The following is a 20,744-nucleotide window of genomic DNA, read 5'->3' as shown; positions in this document are numbered from 1 at the left end:
CATTTCTTACCAGCTGTGGGCTCTTGAGGACATCACTTACTCTGAGCCTCGATTTGTTGAAATGTCAAGTGGGGACAACAATGTGTCCAGTTTGTGGTTAAGGATTCAATAAAAAACAGTGCTTTGGCCAGGCACGGTGGCTCATGCCTGTGATCCCCGCACTTTGGGAGGCCGAGGCAGGCGGATCACGAGGTCAGGAGATTGAGACCATCCTGGCTAACATGGTGAAACCCCGTCTCTACTGAAAATACAAAAAATAGCCGGGCGTGGTCCTGTAGTCTCAGCTACTTGGGAGGCTGAGGCAGGGAATGGTGTGAACCTGGGAGGTGGAGCTTGCAGTGAGCCGAGATGGCACCACTGCACTCCAGCCCGGGTGACAGAGCGAGACTCCATCTCAAAAAAAAAAAAAAAAAAAAAAAAAAAAAATTAAAAAAAAAATTAAAAATAAAAAACCCCACAAAAAACAACAACCAAAAAAACAGTGCTTTGAGGGCTAAGCACAGTGCCTGGCACACATTGTGCAGTATGCGTTAGTTATTATTCTCTTTGTAAATTTGAAGAAAAAAAAAACTTTTTTTAGGGACAGGATCTCGCTACGTTGCCAGGCTAGAGTGCAGTGACTATTTACAGATTCCATCATAGTACACTGCAGCCTCAAACTCCTGGGCTCAAGCAATCCTCCTGCCTCAGCCTCCTGAGTAGCTGGGACCACAGGCACATGCCACCACATTTGGCTTATGTAAGCTATTATGATCACTTTCTCAATAGCCTCTGTTGACCTTTCAGAAAAGAGGGAGTGTTCTCTGGTCAGATTGTGTACTTCCCACCATGAGTGATGCTTCTCATTGCTGAGGCTAGTTCTTGATATAAAAGAAGGCACAATCAGTCTTCACCATTAATAATGAAAAGAAAGCCATATGACACCAAAAGCATAAACAGACACACAAAAATAAATAAACTGAACTTCATAAAAATTAAAAATGTTTTGCTTCAAAGAACACCATCAAGAAAGTGAAAAGACAACCTGCAGAATTGAAAAAAATATATGCAAATCACATATCTGATCAGGGGTTTATGTCTAGACTATATAAAACCTCTTGAAACGAAATAATACAAACACAACTCAATTAAAAATGGGCAGAGGACTTGAGTAGACATTTTTTTCCCAAGGAAAATATACAGATGGACAATAAGCCTATGAAAAGATGCTAAACATCATTAGTCATCAGGGAAATGCATATCAAAGCCAGAATGAGATACCACTCACAAATAACATGGTTATTATAATAACAATTTAAAAGTAGACAGTAACAAGTGTTGCCAAAGATGTGGAAAAATTGGAATCTTTATTCAGTGCTAGTGAGACTGCAAAACTCTTTGAAACAAGTCCAGTAGTACCTTAAAAGGTTCAGCATTGATTTACCATATGACCCAGCAATTCCGCTCTAAGGAATATCCGAGAAAAATGAAAACATATTTTCACGCAAAAATCTGGAAACTAATGTTAATAACAGCATTATTCATAACAGTCCAAAGTAGAAACAACCTAAATGTCGATTACGTGATTAATAGGTACGTAAAATTCAATATATCCATACAATGAATAGTATTCTGCAATGAAAATAAATTGAGTACTAGTATATACAGGGGCTAGTATACACACACATATTTCGTTGTTCTGTCTGCTGAGAGGACCTGGAAGCAAAGACATCCCAGTTACAGTGAATACACCCAGTGCCCAGATCTTAGTTTATAATATTATTCTTCAATAAAAGGAACCAGGGATCTTTGGGAAAATGACTGATTCTAGGACTGGGGCCAGAAATATACAAAATAAGCCTGTTGCATCTTGCAGTGATGGAAAGTAAGGGAAGGAAAAAGAGAGAGACAGAGAGAGAGAGAGAGAGAGAGAGAAAGACAAACAGGGAGAGGGAGAGAGAAGACAAATAAACTACAGTGATGCTCTGTGTCAAAGGAACATGGTAGCCGATTAAAATAGCTCCCAGTGACCAAACTGGAACAATTTGAGAAACAAAATGAATAAAGCAGTATCGGATTATAACCTAAAGTATTAAAAATGCGTGTATCCACACTGATATAAATAAACAAGACAATAAATAAATGAGAGGAGAGGAAGAGACAAATCTGTGCAGAAGAAGTCCAAGTAATTTATGTAGATAGTCTGGATCAGGGTAGTGGAGCACAACTCCCTAGGCCTTAAGTGTGGGCTACTCACAGTGAGTACCTTCCAAAGAGTACTGTATGGAAAAGAGGCAAAAAGGATAACTGCAGTGGGGAAACCCAACAAACCCTATCAAATCCAGATTATCAAGGTCAACATCAACAGTCATAAATATGTTGATAGTATGTAGCCTTGATATGATGTGATGAGAATGGCACTTTACCTCTGCAGTCTTCCTCCCCAAAACAATTATCCCAGTCTAATCATGAGAAAAGCGTCAGACAAATTCTAGTTGAGGGACATTCTACAAAACACCTGATCAGCAATCCTCAAAACTGTCAAGGTCATCAAAAACAACAAAAGGCTAGGAAACAGCCACGAGTAGCCTAAGCAGACTTGACTACTATTGTAATGTAAATGTATTATGGTATTCTGATAGGATCCTGGAAAAGAAAAAGGACTTTAGGGAAAACCTGAGGAAATCTGAATAAAGTATGGAGTTATATAGTAATAACATATCAGTATTGGTTCATTAATTATAACATATGTACCATACTAATGTAAGACGTTAATTATAAGGGAAATGGGATATGGCGTTATATGGGAACTCTCTGTACAATCTTCCCAATTTTTCTGTAATTCCAAAACTGTTCTGAAAAGTAAAGTTTATTCTTTATTTTTTTGAGACAGGGTCTCCTTTTGTCACTCGGGGTGGAGTGCAGTGGCACGATCTCGGCTCACTGTAACCTCCACCTCCGGGGTTCAAATGATTCTCCTGTCTCAGCCTCCCCGGTAGCTGGGACTACAGGCATGCACCACCATGCCCAGCTGATTTTTGTATTTTTAGTAGATACGGGTTTTTGCCATGTTGGCCAGGCTGGTGTCAAATTCCTGGCCTCAAGTGATCTGCCCACCTTGGTCTCCCAAAGTGCTAGGATTACAGGTGTGAGTCACTGTGCGTGGCTTAATTTTATTTTTTGAGACTGAGTCTTACTCTGTCTCCCAGACTGGAGCGTAGTGGCTCCGTCACTGCTCACTGCAGCCTCAACCTCCCAACCTCCTGGGCTCAGGTGCTTCTCCTGCCTGAGCCTCCCAAGTAGCTGAGACTACAGGTATGTTCCACCACATCTAGCTAATGTTTTTTATTTATTCTTCATAGAGATGAGGTCTCACTATGTTGCCCAGGCTGGTCTTGAACTCCTGGGCTCAAGCAATCTTTCCACCTCGGCCTTCAACGTGCTGGGATTACAGGTGTGAGCCACCATGCCCAGTCAAGTTGTTTTTTGAAAAATAAATGCTGAACATCGATGAACCTTGAAAACATTAACAAGTGAAAGAAGCCAACTGTAAAAGATTACATATTGTATGATTCAATTTGTATGAATATCCAGAATAGGCACATCTATAGAAACAGAAATTAGATTAGTGGTTGCCTATGGCTGGAGGGGTTGGGAGGAAATAGAGAGTTACTGCTAATTTGTATAGGGTTTCAGAGAGTTACTGCTAATGTGTATAGGGTTTCTTTTTTGCATGGTGAAAATGTTCTAAAATTGATTGGGATGATGGTTGCACCACTGTAAATATTCTAAAACCCATTGAATTTTAAATTTTACATGGATGAATTTTATGGTATTAAATTATATTCAATAAAGTGGCTATTTGAATTTAAAAAAACACCTGGGGCTCTGGTGGCTGATACTAGGAGAGGTGTTTGAGAGAAACCTGTCCAGCGCTAGGGACTATTGTACTAACCAGCTGCTACCTCAATCCAAATGCATTCTGCTAACCTAGTCTGTTAGAACAGGAAAAGTCCTCAGAAATCATCTAATCCAGCACTCTCACTTTACAAACAGGGAAACTGAGGCCCGGAGAGATACAGGCATAACAAGGTCACATAGCTTGTTAATGCCAGAGTCAGCAAACTAGATCTTGGGTATTCTCCCTCCCTGTTCAATGATTTTTACAACTACCCTCAACCTGCCTTTAATAAGGCTGAATGCGTTCTTTTCACCTCCACCAGAAACACTTTCTCAGTTTGAGGGTGTATAGAAAAGGACAAAACATTCCCAAAAGAAAAACAAAGTAATCTTTTTAGTTACTAAAAGTCTAGAATTTCAAATTGGGTTTTTGTGGTAGCAACTCTCCTCAAAAATTTTAAAAGTGAGAACTTCTGTATTAAATAAAATTTTCATTGACAAAAGGGTCCTATTTAAAGAAGTAATTAAGAGCTTGTTTCTTTTTAAAGTATGTATTCTCTATGAAAATGTCAATCAAATGTAACTGAAGTTTAAATTACCATGTTTATTTTACTCTTACATTTTATTAACTGATGACAAATATGCTTTTATACGTGGATCTTGGCAATCCCCGATGAGCAAAAATAAAAAATGTATAATACTTATTAAACAGTATTCAAAACATTTAATGAACTTCAGTTTTTATCTAAACATGAAACCTTCAAGGACTTTTGAAATATGTTAAAAAGCTTTGCTAACGCCCATGATTTATTTACTCTATAAACACTTTTGAGGCAACCTATGTGTCAGGAAGTGTGCAACGATCTAGGAACAAAAGGAAGTCATGTGGCTCACAATGTAGGTTTGGAGAGAGAAGGTCACCAGGCCTCATTCTTGAGACAAAATGAAATGGGAACCATTTCATGGTAGAGCCAGGGTTCATGAGAGAGTCAAAGAAGGGGCTTCCTGGAGAAGAGAATATTTAAGCTGAGCCTTATAATATACATAGAAATTTCACAGGAAAAGAAGGGGTGGTGGGCATTCCGGGCTGGTAGAACAGCATGCAAAACACACAGCCATCTATCTTGGAGTCAGGGAACTTTATGTGGTTAAAGAACATGGCTTTGGAGGGAGCAGATAGAGTGACGTCACAGGAAATGAGGCTGGAGAGGTAGAAAAGGTCGCATTCGTGGGCCTTGAATGTCATGCTAAGGGGTTGTGACTTGATTCTGTACTCAGTGGAAACCATGAAATGATTTTGGTCAGTGCTTTATAAAGATCAAGCTGACTATGGTGTGAAGAACAAATTGTACAAGGCTAGAGGCAGAGAGAATAGCCAAGAGACTGTTTGATTTTGGTTAAGGCAAGAAAGCAATCTCTAACTGAGTCCAGTAGCAATGAGCATGGGAAGTAGTAAGATCAAGAGGTAGGTAAGCAGGGTGAGTCTCTTCTTCACCCTGGCTGGGGGTGACTAGAGACAGAGGTAGCATGAACAGAGATAGCACAAGAAAAGGAGTTTAAGTTCTTAACTTTTTTTTTTTTTTTTGAGACAGAGTTTCACTCTGTCACTCAGGCTGGAGGGCAGTGGCACAATCTCGGCTCACTGCAACCTCCGACGCCCGGGTTCAAGAAATTCTCCCTCAGGCCGGGCGCGGTGGCTCACGCCTGTAATCCCAGCACTTTGGGAGGCCGAGGCGGGCGGATCACAAGGTCAGGAGATCGAGACCACGGTGAAACCCCGTCTCTACTAAAAATACAAAAAATTAGCCGGGCGCGGTTGTGGGCGCCTGTAGTCCCAGCTACTCGGGAGGCTGAGGCAGGAGAATGGCGTGAACCCGGGAGGCGGAGCTTGCAGTGAGCCGAGATCGCGCCACTGCACTCCAGCCTGGGCGACAGAGCGAGACTCCGTCTCAAAAAAAAAAAAAAAAAAAAAAAAGAAATTGTCCCTCAGCCTCCCGAGTAGCTGGGATTACAGGTGCCCACCACCTTGCCCAGATAATTTTTGTATTTTTAGTAGAGACGGGGTTTCACCATGTTGGCCAGGCTGTTCTCGAACCCCTGACCTCGTGATCTGCCCGCCTCGGCCTCCCAAAGTGCTGGGATTACAGGCATGAGCCACCGCACCTGGCCAGTTCTTAAACTTTTAAAGTGAAAAGAATGGATTTTGATATGTGACTTGAGTTTGATACTATATGTTTCCATGTATAATCACATTAATATCTACATCACTTTTGTTCAAATGAACCATTGCCCCATCAAATTTAATGTGGTTTTGTAAGTTAATAAAAACATATTCCATCTACTAGCATTGCTCAATAGAAAATGATTCTATTTGTTGCTTTATTCATTGTGCAATTGAAATACCATTATTTGCAAGTAGATAGTTCCAAACATTCAGAATTGGTCTGTGCATTCTTTTCTGAGAAGACCTCTAAGGTGCTTTCTAACTTTAAGATTCTTCTATGAGAGTCTATGTGCAGGAACAGGATATCTGTAATGTCAAAAGCCCCAAGCAGCTCAGCAAAATTGGAATAGTAACAAACTTCGGTGCTCACACCCTGGGTAGGATAATGTTGTCAACACTTCCAGCAGAGCTGATAGAGCTGTCTTTCAGTCTGTCTGCAGGCTCTGTTTACATTCTGCAGGTTAGCTAGAAACACACTCACCACTACCAACCCCTGATAAAGATCTCTGGGTCAACTTGACATCTTCTAGACTCTTCATGTACTGTGTTTCTTCTAACAAGCTCTCCTGCTATGCCACATTATACAATTTCTTTGGGAAGAATAAATTAGGCTGAGTGTGTAAACAACATATGAACTCTAGAGATGTTGCTAATAATTACAAGCAGCAGAAATCAACAGCAGATTTATGCAGCACTCTTAAAAAGGGAACTTGTCCAATTTGGAGAGGGCTCACGTTAATCTGAAAGGTGAAGAGACTCACTCATATTTGGAGTCCTTAGTGAGGTAAAATGAAAACCCAAATATGGCTGCAAAGATAAGGAAATTTTTTTTAAGGATGCGATGTAGTTGCTTAGGAGAAGATATACACACATAGTACACACAAAAACACATACAATAACACTAGTTTGATGAAACGTTGAGGATCTCCAGGACTTCAGTGTTGCACTTCCTAAGCCACCTCTACATTAATATTCCTAAATGTCCAGTCCATATGATTCTCCTAAACCTCCGCTCTTTGAATCCAGCTGCCTCCTAAGTATATTCCCAGGGGTGTCCCACAGGCCCTCAAACTTTGGCCAGCAAACTAGTGTATCATATTCCTCCCCAAAGAGACACCTCCTACTTTATTTTCCATTTTAATTAAACAGCGTCGATGTCTGCCTAGATATCTGTTTAATTCTCACACACCAACCCAGCTTGTTCACATTTTCAGAATTCACCTGCTTATCATTGCCACTGCTTTATTGGGGCTTATATTACTTATCCATTGCTGTGTAAGAAATTATCTCAAATGTTGGCAGTATAAAACAACAGATATCCTACTTGTTAATTTCAGTTTCTGTGGCTCAGGAATCTTGGTGTGGCCCACCTGGTTCAGGATCTCTTACAAGGACTCAGTCAAGGAGTTAGCCAGGACTGCAGTTATCTCAAGGTTCCATTGGGGTAGGATCCATTTCCCAGGTCACTGACGTGGCTGTCGGCCTGCCTCAGAAGATCTACTTCCGAGTTCACTCAAGTGGCTGATCGGCAGGCCTCTGGGTCTAGCTGGGTTTTGGCCAGAGATATAAGCCACTTGCCATCTGAACCTCTCCATAGGGCCACTCATGACATGGCAGCTGGTTTTGGAAGTCATAGCCTTTCTGTAACCTAATCTCAGAAGAGACATCCATCACCTTTACTGTATTCTGTTTATAGGAGTGAGACATTAGGGGCAGGCCACACTCAAGGGGAGGGGAATAAACAGGGGCCTGAATGTCAGCAGGCAGAGATCATTAGAAACCAACCTAAAGCCTTTCAACCAGAAGGTCCTTATCTTTGGCTGGAATGTAATGCAGGCACTAACATCCCACTGGCCTCCAGGGTTCCAGGGTCACCTTGCTCCAGGTCATCTTTCATATTGAAACCGGAGCAGTTTTCCTATGAAAACAATCTGATTATATGATGCTGCTGCTAAAAACCAACTCTGTTGGCAACCTGTGCTACCCACAGGACAAAATACAAGCTCCTTGGCAAGCCATCCAAGGCCCTCCATGATCTGTTCCTGACTTCTTAGCTCCTTGGTCTTGTTTCATATTAACACACTCTTCCTCTAGAGCAATACCAAATTTCTCACGATTCCCAGGTTCCCTGAAACAAACCAGGTTCTTCTAGGTCCTTCGACAATTTCAGAGGCAGTGAAGAGTGTATGCTCCTCTGGCTGCCTGGTCTTGTTTTCTGCCTCTCATCCTTCGAGGCACAGCTTCAGTGGCCCCTCCTTTCAGATTCTTACCCTGACTATCCCTGTCTTTGTGCCTCCCAAGCTCTTTGTATGTAGTTCCATTTGAGGAACTTACACAGTGCCTAGCATACATGATGAGACACTTGATGCCACTTTGTCATTTTCTTGAATAAAACCAAATAGAGCTAGAGCTGTACAAAAGAAAAAAAAGGCAAAGAATATTGAAGTTCAAATGAGGTAGGACTTGGAGGGCTTGAGAGGAGAAAGGAAAGCATTTGTTTGAGGTTACACTGCTTTTCAGTGACTGAGTTGGAACAACTAACAAGCTTAGCCAGACCTCCTTCCATCAACTCAAGTGCTCTTGCTACTCCTACCAAAGTACCTTCACTGCTTTTAGGCTCCCTGTTGCCCCCTAAAATCTATGATTCACCAAAGGTAGGAAAAATTGAAGTTTAAAAATAAGCCTGCAGGTGATGCTTCTCCGTTCCTGTTAGAATCAACATGCGTCCTATTATTATCTCCATCTTGTGTGAACATAGACTTCCTGCATGATAAGGTGGCGAGAATCACATTCTAATTTGGGGTAAATAAATCAGAAGAAATTCCATCCACTTTTCAGTTTTTGTTGGAGGGCTGAATTTGTTTGCAGGAGTTTATGGTCCTGGAGGACCACTCTCGGGCCTCCTCCAGTAACTGCATTCTTCTCCGTTTTCTGTAGGTTCGCTCAGCATTCTCCTTTCTGGGTACATGGATTTCCATTTCCAGAGCTACAAGCTTCAGGAAATGTATGGACAGCAGAAGGTTCTCCTTTCCTTCTTCTTCCTTTTCTACTGAATACGAAAAAGAGCTGTCCTAGAGATAACAAGGACTTGCAGCATGTGATGCCTGAATAGCTACAGCAGCAAGGGCAATTCCAGTGACAGTGCAGGCTCTAAAATCAACAAGAATGAGGAATCTGACAGGAGGTGCTGAGGAGGAATATGCTGCAACAGCTCACGAGGTGCTGATGGCGGGAGGGCTGTGGCAGGGCAGCTGGTTGTGTGTTAAAATCCCAAAGATATGGTGAGGTTCTTGCTAGATATTGTGTACTTTCAGTGGGGAGAGGAAAGAATTAGGGCTCAAATTGTGAAGCCAGTAAGTCTTTCAGAGCTTGGCCAGTGTAACCAGTGGGATTTTAAATTTCAGCTTCTACCCAGGTCCATAGCTTAGCTTGCTTTCATTTGTGAACCTCTCTTAGACTCAAGTACCTCTTCTGCAAAATGGGAATAATAGCAGCACTTACTTTATAGCATTGCTCTAAGTTTAAATAGGAGAATGTATATAAGGGGCTTGTCACTCAATACAGGGAAAATATTACCTTTATTATTATGGTCCTGGAAGAATCCAAAACTCCACATTCCAAATGAACATTAGACTATGACCTCTAATAAATCAACCCATGTAATTTCTCAAGACAAATAATATCCAAGGTCACACAGGTAGTAAGCAGAGGCTTCGCAAGAACCTCTGTGACCTTGGATATTATTTCCCAAGCTCTCTGAGCCTCCAATTTCCTTATCTGTAAAATGGGGACAATAATGGTATTGACTTTACAGAGTTGTAGAAAAGATTAAATAAAAGATTTAGCAATGCCTGGCATATACTCTTAATATTATTGTAGACACAACCTTTCGATAGCTTTATGCAATCCAGGTTTACTTTCCTGCTGTGGAAAGAGCACAGGCTTTGCAATTGGACCAATATCAGTTTGAGATGCTTAGAGTGTAGATTCCAGAGTCCAGTGCCTGGGTTTCAAGCCCAGCCCCATCAGTAACCGTGTGACCCTGGGCAAGAACTTTAACTAGGAGTCAAAGATTTATCATAGATTCTTTGCTTACCTTTCAATAGCACACACAAACTATTACATTTTCTTGGATCTGAATTGAAATCTTAGCAGTATATTTACTTTCAGAGGTAGTTTCTATAATTTTGTAGCCTTTTAGAAGCCTCTGTATATTATGTTGACCTTTGTATTCTTCAGCTTCCCCATCTGCAAAATGCTGATTATAATGGCACATACCTCTGAGTTCTGTTGTGACCATCTACCCAAAATTTGGTCCAGTGTCAAGACTGATGATGCCAAACACAAACAAAAAGTGTATGAAAAGGTTTGTTAATTATATAATTGGGGCTCTCCAAGGGAGAGCAGCGCAGGCATCCCAAGCCAGCCCAAAACTGGCTTAAGAGAGCCAGAAAAGGAGATTGGACAGGGGGTTTTATTGTGGCCAGGAGGTAGGACCAGGGTATGGGTTCCCACACATGGTCAGGGGCTTATGTGGTTTGAATCCTGCCAGCACTAAAGGAGGTAGTGCCCAAGCTTTCTTAAAAGCTTGCCCAGATGTGGGGAACAATGGGAAGAGGGGACTGGGGCTTAAAAGCTGCCAGCAGTCAAACATCAAAAAATCAGATCAGACTCCTTATTACATGTTGTGACCCAATAAATGAGATAACGCACATAAAGTACTTAATGAATAGTGGCTGTTATTATTTGAACCACAAGTCTTGATAAAGTCCTTGGCTGCTTTATTGCAAATCTGTGAATCTGTGACTTCTTTATGTTCAGGGGTTCTGTCGTGTAGTGGAAAGAATACTTAATGAATAGGCCACTGGGTAACCTGAGGTCTACCCTTCATTAGTCCTTGTTAACTTCCCCTCTGGGCCTCAGGTATAAAATAAAGGGGTAGGACAAGATGTCCTAGAAGGCTCCCTGAGGGCCTAATAAGGTCTGAAAGGCATTATGGTTGGCTCATTCATTAAGTGCTATTGCTGCAGATTGAAGAACCACTGGCATTCCTTTTCAGTCCACTTTCCACTGTTCCATATGTTGTTACACTCTATACTATTTGACTCTTTAAGGCAGATTTAAACCACTAGAGTAAAGAAGCAAACAAACAATAGACAGAATACAAGCTCTAGGTTAAGTCTTTTTTTTTTTTTTCCTGAGACAGAGTTTCGCTATTGTTGCCCAGGCAATGGCGTGATCTTGGTTCACTGTAACCTCCATCTCCCGGGTTCAAGTGATTCTCCTTTTTTTTTTGAGACGGAGTCTCGCTCTGTCGCCCAGGCTGGAGTGCAGTGGCCGGATCTCAGCTCACAGCAAGCTCCGCCTCCTGGGTTTACGCCATTCTCCTGCCTCAGCCTCCCGAGTAGCTGGGACTACAGGCGCCTGCCACCTCGCCCAGCTAGCTTTTTGTATTTTTTTTAGTAGAGACGGGGTTTCACCGTGTTAGCCAGGATGGTCTCGATCTCCTGACCTCGTGATCCGCCCGTCTCGGCCTCCCAAAGTGCTGGGATTACAGGCTTGAGCCACCGCGCCCGGCCTCAAGTGATTCTCCTACCTCAGCTTCCCGAGTAGCTGGAATTACAGGCATGCACCACCATGCCCGGCTAATTTTGTATTTTTAGTAGAGACAGGTTTTCTCCATGTTGGTCAGACTGGTCTTGAACTCCCAACCTCAGGTGATCCGCCCACCTCGGCCTCCTAAAGTGCTGGGATTACAGGCGCAAGTCCCCGCTCCCGGCCTTAGGTTAAGTTTTACTAGATCAACAGTTGTTCCATAACTTTCCCACAGTCTGAAAAAAACAATGTTGCACATCAACCCTGTCTGCAATAACTTTGATTTTTCCATTCTTACAAAGCATTCTCTTTTTTGACTTTATTGTAAAGACATATCCATTAAAAATACACATTTGAGATGAAAAAGGATGGGAGAAATGGGAAAGAAAATTACTAAAGAAAATTTGGAAAAATCGTTTCCAGAAATCAGAAGATCTTACATCTATCTTAAGAATGTTTCCACTGGTGAGCAAGCTAGCATTACTGTGTCTGGAGGGGGTATGGTTTGCAGGATAAGACACAGAACTACAGCATGTCTTTGATGAACATTTGTCAGGGACAAATGAGGTCGAAAGACAGTTTCCCAGGGAATTGTAACTTGTTTGCTCTGAGCAATTCCTGATGTCTAAACTCTCAGATGTCCCTCAACTCAGCCATGCATAAGAACATTCTTGTCGACAGTGAGTTTCAATCTACTTTTGATCACTTTCTTCAAGCCTGTCAACACTTCAATTGCAGCTCATTTGGGGAGGGTGGAAGGGCCTAGACTATGAAAAGAGCACAGCAGACTAGGAGGTAAGCCATTCTCAAGAGGACATTGCCCAGGGTTGTGCTTGCTTAAAAATGTGATGGTCAGGTCTACTTTAGTAAGAGCCACTCTTCTTGGCTTCTTTGGCTCTAGGTATGTCACAGGGCATCTCTATGTCCTTTCTGATCAAAGATGTGCCTCATGCAAAGTTTCCATCCATTTTTACTGAATCTTACATTATATACATATTTCCTAGAGGAGATGCTCTACTATTTCCACATGTTGAGGCATATGATGTGCCATGGATCTCATTCATGTCACATTTGAGTGTCCCAGCCAAATGGATGCTCAGCTTGGAGGCCTCCCGGGATGAACAGATCACTACCTTGTGGGGCAAAGTGGCCCCTGTTTGAAAAGCTCTTGCTATTCTGTTTTGCACCTGCCACCCGCTCCTCCTAGTGGGGACTTACAGAGTTTCCTCTCTATCCTAGGACAGCATTGTGCACTAATTTTGCTCATCTCCAAGCCAATCACTCTCACTTCCTTCAACTTTTTCTCATTTGGAAGGTTCTAGGTGCTCTTCAAATTTCTTGCGTCTTCCTGAGAAAATTTTGCAATATTTCTTCATCCATCAGTACAGTGTAGCAGCCAGAAGTGAACACTGGGTGGGGTTTGACTAGGGCAGAGCAGAGCAGGACTCACTTTCCCACTCTGAAAAGCAAGGTTCACCAGCCCAGAAGTCTATGAGCAGGTACATTACATGTTGACTCACAATACATTTCATATTGATTAATTTAGCTACTCAGTCCCACTTCGTTGTCAGGTCCTGATTCTGTCATCCAACATATTCTTCCCAGCTGCTATTCTATGGAGGTAGCTTGGCCCAATTTTATAATTAATATAAATTTATGTATAATATAATTTCATATAGTATATATAATTTGGGTTATGTATTTATAAAATACACATTTTGAATATTTATCATATATATGGGAGTGTTTGTGTGTGTGTATCTATCTATCCATATATGAAGGTTGAACATTTATCATATATATGGGAGTGTGTGTATATATATATTATAAATATATATTTATGTATATATAAAAGCAAACTGATGGCCACATATATATACACACACATATATAAAATCATACATATATGTAATCAAACTGATTGCCACTTATAATTTTTTTTAAGACGCATTTTCGCTTTTGTTGCCCAGGCTGGAGTGCAGTGGCGCGATCTCGGCTCACTGCAAGCTCCGCCTCCCGGGCTCACGCCATTCTCCTGCCTCAACCTCCCGAATAGCTGGGACTACAGGCGCCCGCCACCACGCCCGGCTAATTCTTTGTATTTTTAGTAGAGACGGGGTTTCACCGTGTTAGCCGAGATGGTCTCCGTCTCCTGATCTCGTGATCCACCCGCCTCGGCCTCCCAAAGTGATGGGATTACAGGCGTGAGCCCCCGAACCCGGTCGTAAGTTCTTTTCAGGGAAGGATTCTAAAAGGAAGGAGAAAGGAAAAAGTTAGCTTCTTTTACAGTTATACCTAGACCCTAGAGAGCTATTGGGGAACATCCAGCAAGGATAGAATAAGAACTCCAGTATTGCCTCTAAGCCTTAACGTCCCACAGCCACTGGGCTCAGCTTCATTTGTTGTGTTCTAATAAAACTCAGGACCAGATCGAGATCCGGACAGACATGGCTGCGTGCTGTGGATGATGATTTTAAGATCTTGAAAGCTCATGAAATTCCAGCATTTGATCTCCACAGGGACTATTAAACTGAACAAGCTACAATATTTTCGGTCACAAATATTAGCAAGACATTCCAAGTTGCAGTACACAGGAAAACTACTTACTAAAACTGTTGCTTCTCAGTGACATCCTTTGACTACTTTACCAGTAGTTGCCAGATTCCAAGATCCCCTACTCTTGTGATTCGCTGACCATGGAATTTGTTCAGTCTTTCAATTGTGCCTAAGCACACAGAAAACAGGGCTTCTTCTTTCTTTTTCTTTTTTCTTTCTTTCTTTTTTTTTTTTTTTTGTTGCGATCGGGTGTTACCCTGTCACTCAGGCTGTAGTGCAATGGCCTAATCACAGCTCACTGCAGCCTCAAACTCTTGGGCTCCAGCAATCCTCCCGCCTCAGTCTCCCAAGTAGCTGGGACTACAGGAACACCCCCACCATGCTGGGATAATAATTTTCTAGTTTTATGTAGAGACGGAGTCTCCCCATGTTGCCTGTTTTTTTTGTTTGTTTGTTTGTTTGTTTGTTTTTTTGTTTTTGTTTTTTGTTAAATGTAATGGCTTAGGTTATACACCCTGATCAAAAAAGCATTTTGTTTTTTTCAGATGGAGTTTCGCTCTTGTTGCCCAGGCTGGAGTGCAATGGCATGATCTTGGCTCACTGCAAACTCTGCCTCCCGGGTTCAAACAATTCTCCTGCCTCAGCCTCCCAAGTAGCTGGGATTACAGGCACCCGCCACCACACCAGGCTAATTTTGTATTTTTAGTAGAGACGGAGTTTCTCCATGTTGGTCAGACTGGTCTCAAACTCCTGAACTCAGGCGATGTGCCTGCCTTGGCCTCTCAAAGTGCTGGGATTACAGGCATGAGCCACCACACCTGGCCCAAAAAAGCATTTTTATCCACCAAAGTACATAAATAAAAAGATACAGACACACACACTCATAGAATTTCAAGAAAGGGCCGATGTCATATTCTAGTCCAAACCCCACATCTTTCAGATGAAAATGCAAGCCCAGAAAGGAGAAGGAGTTTCAGCAAAGCCACACCAGGAGTTAGTGGTGGAGCATGGACTAGGACATGGGGCTTTTGGTTGCCAGCTTAGTGTCCTTGCCTCCATACAATACTAAAAACTAATTTAAAATAAACCTATCATGTATCCATGTTGATGACTGAGGGAACCCTGCTAATGAGTACTGATATTTTATCAAGAGTGAGAAGCACCACTTTCTTTCCCCTTCCTTTACTGTGGGAAAAATTAAATAGTCTTCAGAACTTGTTTTGAGATACATTCATCCACTCATGAAAATACATTTCCACATAAATTTAAAAATTCAAATATATATGCACAATGAATACTTCTTGAGCACCCACGGTATATACATAGAGAAGTAGAGTAACACACGTAACTCCAGTCGTGGGTCAAACACTCACTTGCATTCTGCAGAGAATGAATTTGAATCTTTGCTTCAAAACTGTGATTACCATTTACATAGCTTTATGTTACAATTAATGGAATCTATATAACAATATATCATAATAATGTTATCTAGTATAAATCAAAAGAATTAAAACATTTTACCCAGATTTTTTGTCTAAACAGAACTGAAGAGTGGTGTTAAATTCCCTACCTTTGTGTTCAATTGATTTCCCGGCATGCCTTTTCTTAGTTAGGGATGTTTACTGACTCCAGAATGGCTCTGGACATCTCACCCGTCTGTTGGACTAAAGAAATGTAAGTGGCCAGCAAAAACTTAGCAGTCAGCCAGAGGTACTTCTCATTAGATAACTAAGGAAATGTCTAGTTAACGAAGCACTTTTCCCTCACATTGTTTAGTTTCCTACCAGCAGCTACTGAGCGTGCTCAAACCATCTCCACAAATACCTATTTTCTAATTGAATTTTTCTTATTTTTACTGTTGAATTTTGAGAGCTCTTTATATATTCTAGATAGAAGCTCTTTGTCAGATAGCATTCGTCAATATTTTCTTATTCTGTGGAGCTTGTCTTTTCATCCTTTTAACAGCGTCTTTCCCAGAGCAGAACTTTTAGTTTTGATGAGGTCCTATTCATTAAATTTTCCTTTTTTGGGTTATGCTTTGGATATCACGTCTAAAATGTCTTCAGCAAGCCCTATATCTTGTCTAGGCTTTTTTTCTAAAAGTTTTAGAGTTTTACAGTTTATAATTAAGTCTGCGATTCATTTTGAGTTAATGTCTGCTTAAAGTACAAGGTTTAGATAGATGCTATTTATTTACTGTCTATGGGTGTCCAATTACTCCAAAATGGTGTTGAATTGCTTTTGCAACGATGTCAAAAATAAGTTGGGCTTCTTTGTGAGTCTATTTATGAATTCTTTTTTGTGCTGTATTTATCAATGTTATCCATCCCTCTGCCACACTGTCATAATTACTGTAGCTGTGTAGTGAGACTTCATATTAGATACAATCAGTGTTCCTATGTTATTCTTCTTTCTTCAGGATTGTTTTATTTATTCTATGGCCTCCACCTTTCTAGGTAGATTTTAGATATAGTTTGTCTATGTCTACTAATAAAAACAAGACCAACCATTACTCACTTTTATTCTACTATTAAAATTCTCCAAAAATAAAATTTCCTAAAAACAGGGAGATAATGCTGCCTATTATTGCCTGTACTGGGGTGGGGGCACCAAAGGCACTTGGTGGCCTTTCAAAGGCACCCTCACTACCCTGCCTTTGGAAGACCACTGCTCCACCTTAAGTTTCTTAGTGAGTGCCTCAATTGGTGTTGCGTTCGTAGCTTCCAAATGCCATTATTTTATTGCATGGTGATGCTGTTGGTGGCTTTCTGTAGGGTAGTTTTTTTTTGTCTTTCTGAGGCCTTCAGTTGCTCACAGCATCAGGTGAGGTACAACACATACCACTGTGAGGAAGGTGGCCTGGAAGTGATTTTGTTGTCTGCCTTTGTGGGAAGATTGTCACCGTTACATTGGTATCATCTACACAGCACACCTTGACCCAGCTGGGCCCTTCTCATTTCTACTCCTACCTGCTCCCTCACCCCGACATGCAGAAACACCTAGCCCCTTTTCCCATTTGCCTGTGGGATGAAGTGTGGAGGAGGAAATTTGTCTTCCATGTTCAGTCTTCCCCCTGTCCTTATTTTCAATGTCTGGCTAACCGTGGGACTCCACCTCCCTCCCTCCCTTCTTACACACAGGGCTTACTTGGATTGGTGGCATTCTCTGGGGATCTCTTGGTTCCGATTTCATTTCTTAGTCAACATGTGGTAACAGACAATTATTGTTGGCATTTTCCCCCTCTCTTATGCCTCCTTGATTGGGTAATAGACGTTTCAGAGGATATTTTTTGCCTGCAGAAGGATAAAGGAGTAATTTCTATCCTCATGGCTGTCTTGTGTACCTGGGGAGGCAACAGAGTGAGCACAGAAGGGCAATGGTTTAAGGGAAGAAGTTGGAGATGGGATGGGAAAAGGGGCTTCATAAGGGATGCAGGCTGAGGAGGGGTTTGTGCCAGGCCAGGAGAGGGTAGTGATCTTACGGGAATGTATGGGGAAGAAGAGAAGGAGCACGGGTGGGGTCATCTGACCTGGCAACTGTCTCTGCACTTGCACTGGCAGGGGGTTGTCCTCTCTTTCTTTTAATCTTGAGCACTTGTGGCTGATTGTTCTGCTCTTGTGGTTGGTTGGTCCTTATCTGTGTTAAATATCTGTGGTTTGCTTGTAAATCTCAGCCAAGTTGAAGCTTCCCAGTGGTCTGTCCCAGGGCTCTTCCCCTCCCTACATGTACCCTCCCTGGGGCAAAGCCAAACCACACTCTTAAGTTTTGTTTGGTTATCTAGGCACTGCTCCAGCCAATGGTAGCCCTGGAGTGTCTTAGACATCACAAAACACAACCCCAACACCTCCACTGGTGTTTGGGTGGTGGTAGGGAGGCTAGGATGCTGTGATTGGAGAAAGGGGATTTCTTTAACACCACAGAAAGAGCCTTCCCAAGCTGATCTGCCACCCCCTCCTCTTCTCCACATATTCAATTCTGTTGACCCACATGGCAGAGAGAGGGTGCTTCCTCCAAGTTGTTCCCCGTAGCCACCACATCAGTGGTTCATTTTGTTCTCTCCCACCCTTCACCATTACCTAGTATTTTCGATGACTTGCCTAAAATCCCTCTAAGGTAATGTGGCCACATTTAAGTCTCCGTGGCCATGTGAATCATCCTACTTGTCTCCAACCAAATATGTGCTTGTTTTTATTGACTCTCAAGCTAAGAATGTTTTTTGCATTTTTAAATGATTGCAAAAAATTAAAAGAAATATATTTCGCGACACACAAAACATACAATTAGGACTTCAGTATTCATACATAAAGTCTTATTGGAGCACATATATGCTCATTCAAGTATTGCTTACGGCTGCTTTTTGTGCAGTAGAGTTGAGTAGTTCAAACAGAGACTAAATATTTACCATCTAGCCCTTTGTGAGAAAGTTTGCAAACTTCTCTATTCTGTTCTATTGATATATTTGCCTATCCTAATATCAATATCATATGGTCTATTTCATCTTGGCTGAATTCTGGCAGTTTGTGGTTTTGGAGGAGTTGATGCATCTCTTCCAAGTTGTTCAATTGATGAGTGTAAAGTTGTTTATAGTAGTCCCTTATTATTTTTTCCATGGCTGCAGGATCTGTAGTAACATTTTTCATTTCATTCTTGATATTGGCTATTTGTGTTTTCTGTCTTTATTTTGTTAGTCTTGCTACAAGGTCATCAATTTTATTGATTTTTTTCAGGGAAACATCTTTTCATTTTATGAATTTTCTCTATTTTCTCCAATTTCCTAGATTTATGCTTTTATCTTTATTATTTTTTCCTTCTGCTGGCTTTGGGTTTATTTTGTTCTTCAGTTTCTAGTTTCTTGAGGTAGGAATTTTGATTGTTGATTTGAGACCTCTTCTTATTTGTAAGTAACCATTTATTACCACACATTTTCCTCTCAGCTTTAGCTTAGCTGTGTCCCATATGTCTTAATAGGTTGTACTTTCATTTTCATTCACTTCTATATATTTTAAAAATTTCCTTTGAGGTTTCCTCTTTGATCCATGGATTATCAGTATGCTGTTTAATTTCCTAGAGTTTAAATAATTTCCTGTTAACCTTCTGTAGTTGATTTCTAGTTTGATTCCACTGAGGTCAGAGAACATACCTCGTATGTTCATTTTTTTAAAAAAATGCTGAGGTTTGTTCTATGGACTAGGATGTGGTCCATCTTGGTGAATGTTCCATGGGCACTTGAAAAAAAAATTTACTCTGCAGCTGTTGGGTTGAGTATTGTATTTTCTATATATGTCAATTAGATAATATTGGTTGATTCTGTTGTTCAGTTTTCCTACATACTTGCTGATTTTTTGCCTAGTAGTTATATTGATTGATGAGAGTAGTATGTTGAAGTCCCCTGCTGTTACTGTGGATTTGTGTATTTCTTCTTTCATTTCTATCAGTTTTCGTTTCATAGATTTTGAAACTCTGTTGTTTGGTGTATACACATATCAGGATAACTACATATTCTTGTGGATTGTTCCTTTCATTTTTATATAATGTCCAATTTGCCCCTAGCAATTCTTTTGATCTGAAGTCTACTTTATGTAATATTAATATACCTACTCCTGCTTTTTAAAATTAGATTGTGCATGGTATATTTTTTCATTCTTTTACTTTCAATCTACCTCTGTCATTATGTTTGAAGTGAGTTTCTTCTAGAGAGTGTGTAGTTGGGTAATTTACCTTATCCACTCTTTCAATCACTGTCTTTTCATAGGTGTATTCAAATCATTTATACTTAATTTTGGATATGTTAGCGCTTAAGCTGCCATGCTATTATTTGTTTTCTGTTGGTTTGTTCCTTTTCTTCATTGTGCCTGCCTTCTTGTGGGTTACTTGAACATTTTTAAGAATTCTATTTTGATTTGTTGTTTCCTAATATATCTCTTTGTACAGTTCTCTTTTAGTAGTTGAGCTAGGCACTATAACATAAATACATAACATTGAGTCTACTTGTTTTGATATTTTTCTACCCATTGAAACTGTACTTCCATTTAGGTCTCTGCCCTTCTCAATTAAAAATATAAATGTCATAATTATTTTCTCTATATTGAACACCACACTAGATGATATTATAATTTTTGCTCCAACCATTAAACATAATTGAAATAAGTTGAATCGTGTCCTACAAAAATATATGTTGAAGTCTTAGCCCCCAGTGCCTTTGGATGTGACTTTATTTGAAAATAGGATTAGTGCAGATGTAATTACTTAAGATGAGATCATATTGGAGTAGTGTGGGCCCTTAATTCACAATGAGTGGTATCTTTATAAGTAAAGAAGAGACACAGAGATGTAAAGACATGAGGGGAGAATACCATGTGATGATGGAGGCAGAGATTAAAGTGCTGCAGCTGCAAGTTCAGTTCTCCTCCTGACCCCATTAACACATTCCTGAAGAAGGCAAAGTACTGCTTCATTCAGCCTCATTCCTGCATTGGAACTCAGCTCCCCA

Source organism: Macaca thibetana, chromosome X (genome assembly GCF_024542745.1).
Source record: "Macaca thibetana thibetana isolate TM-01 chromosome X, ASM2454274v1, whole genome shotgun sequence".
NCBI lineage: Eukaryota > Metazoa > Chordata > Mammalia > Primates > Cercopithecidae > Macaca > Macaca thibetana.
The sequence above is the reverse complement of the archived record's forward strand: the minus strand, read 5'-3'. Positions refer to the sequence as shown.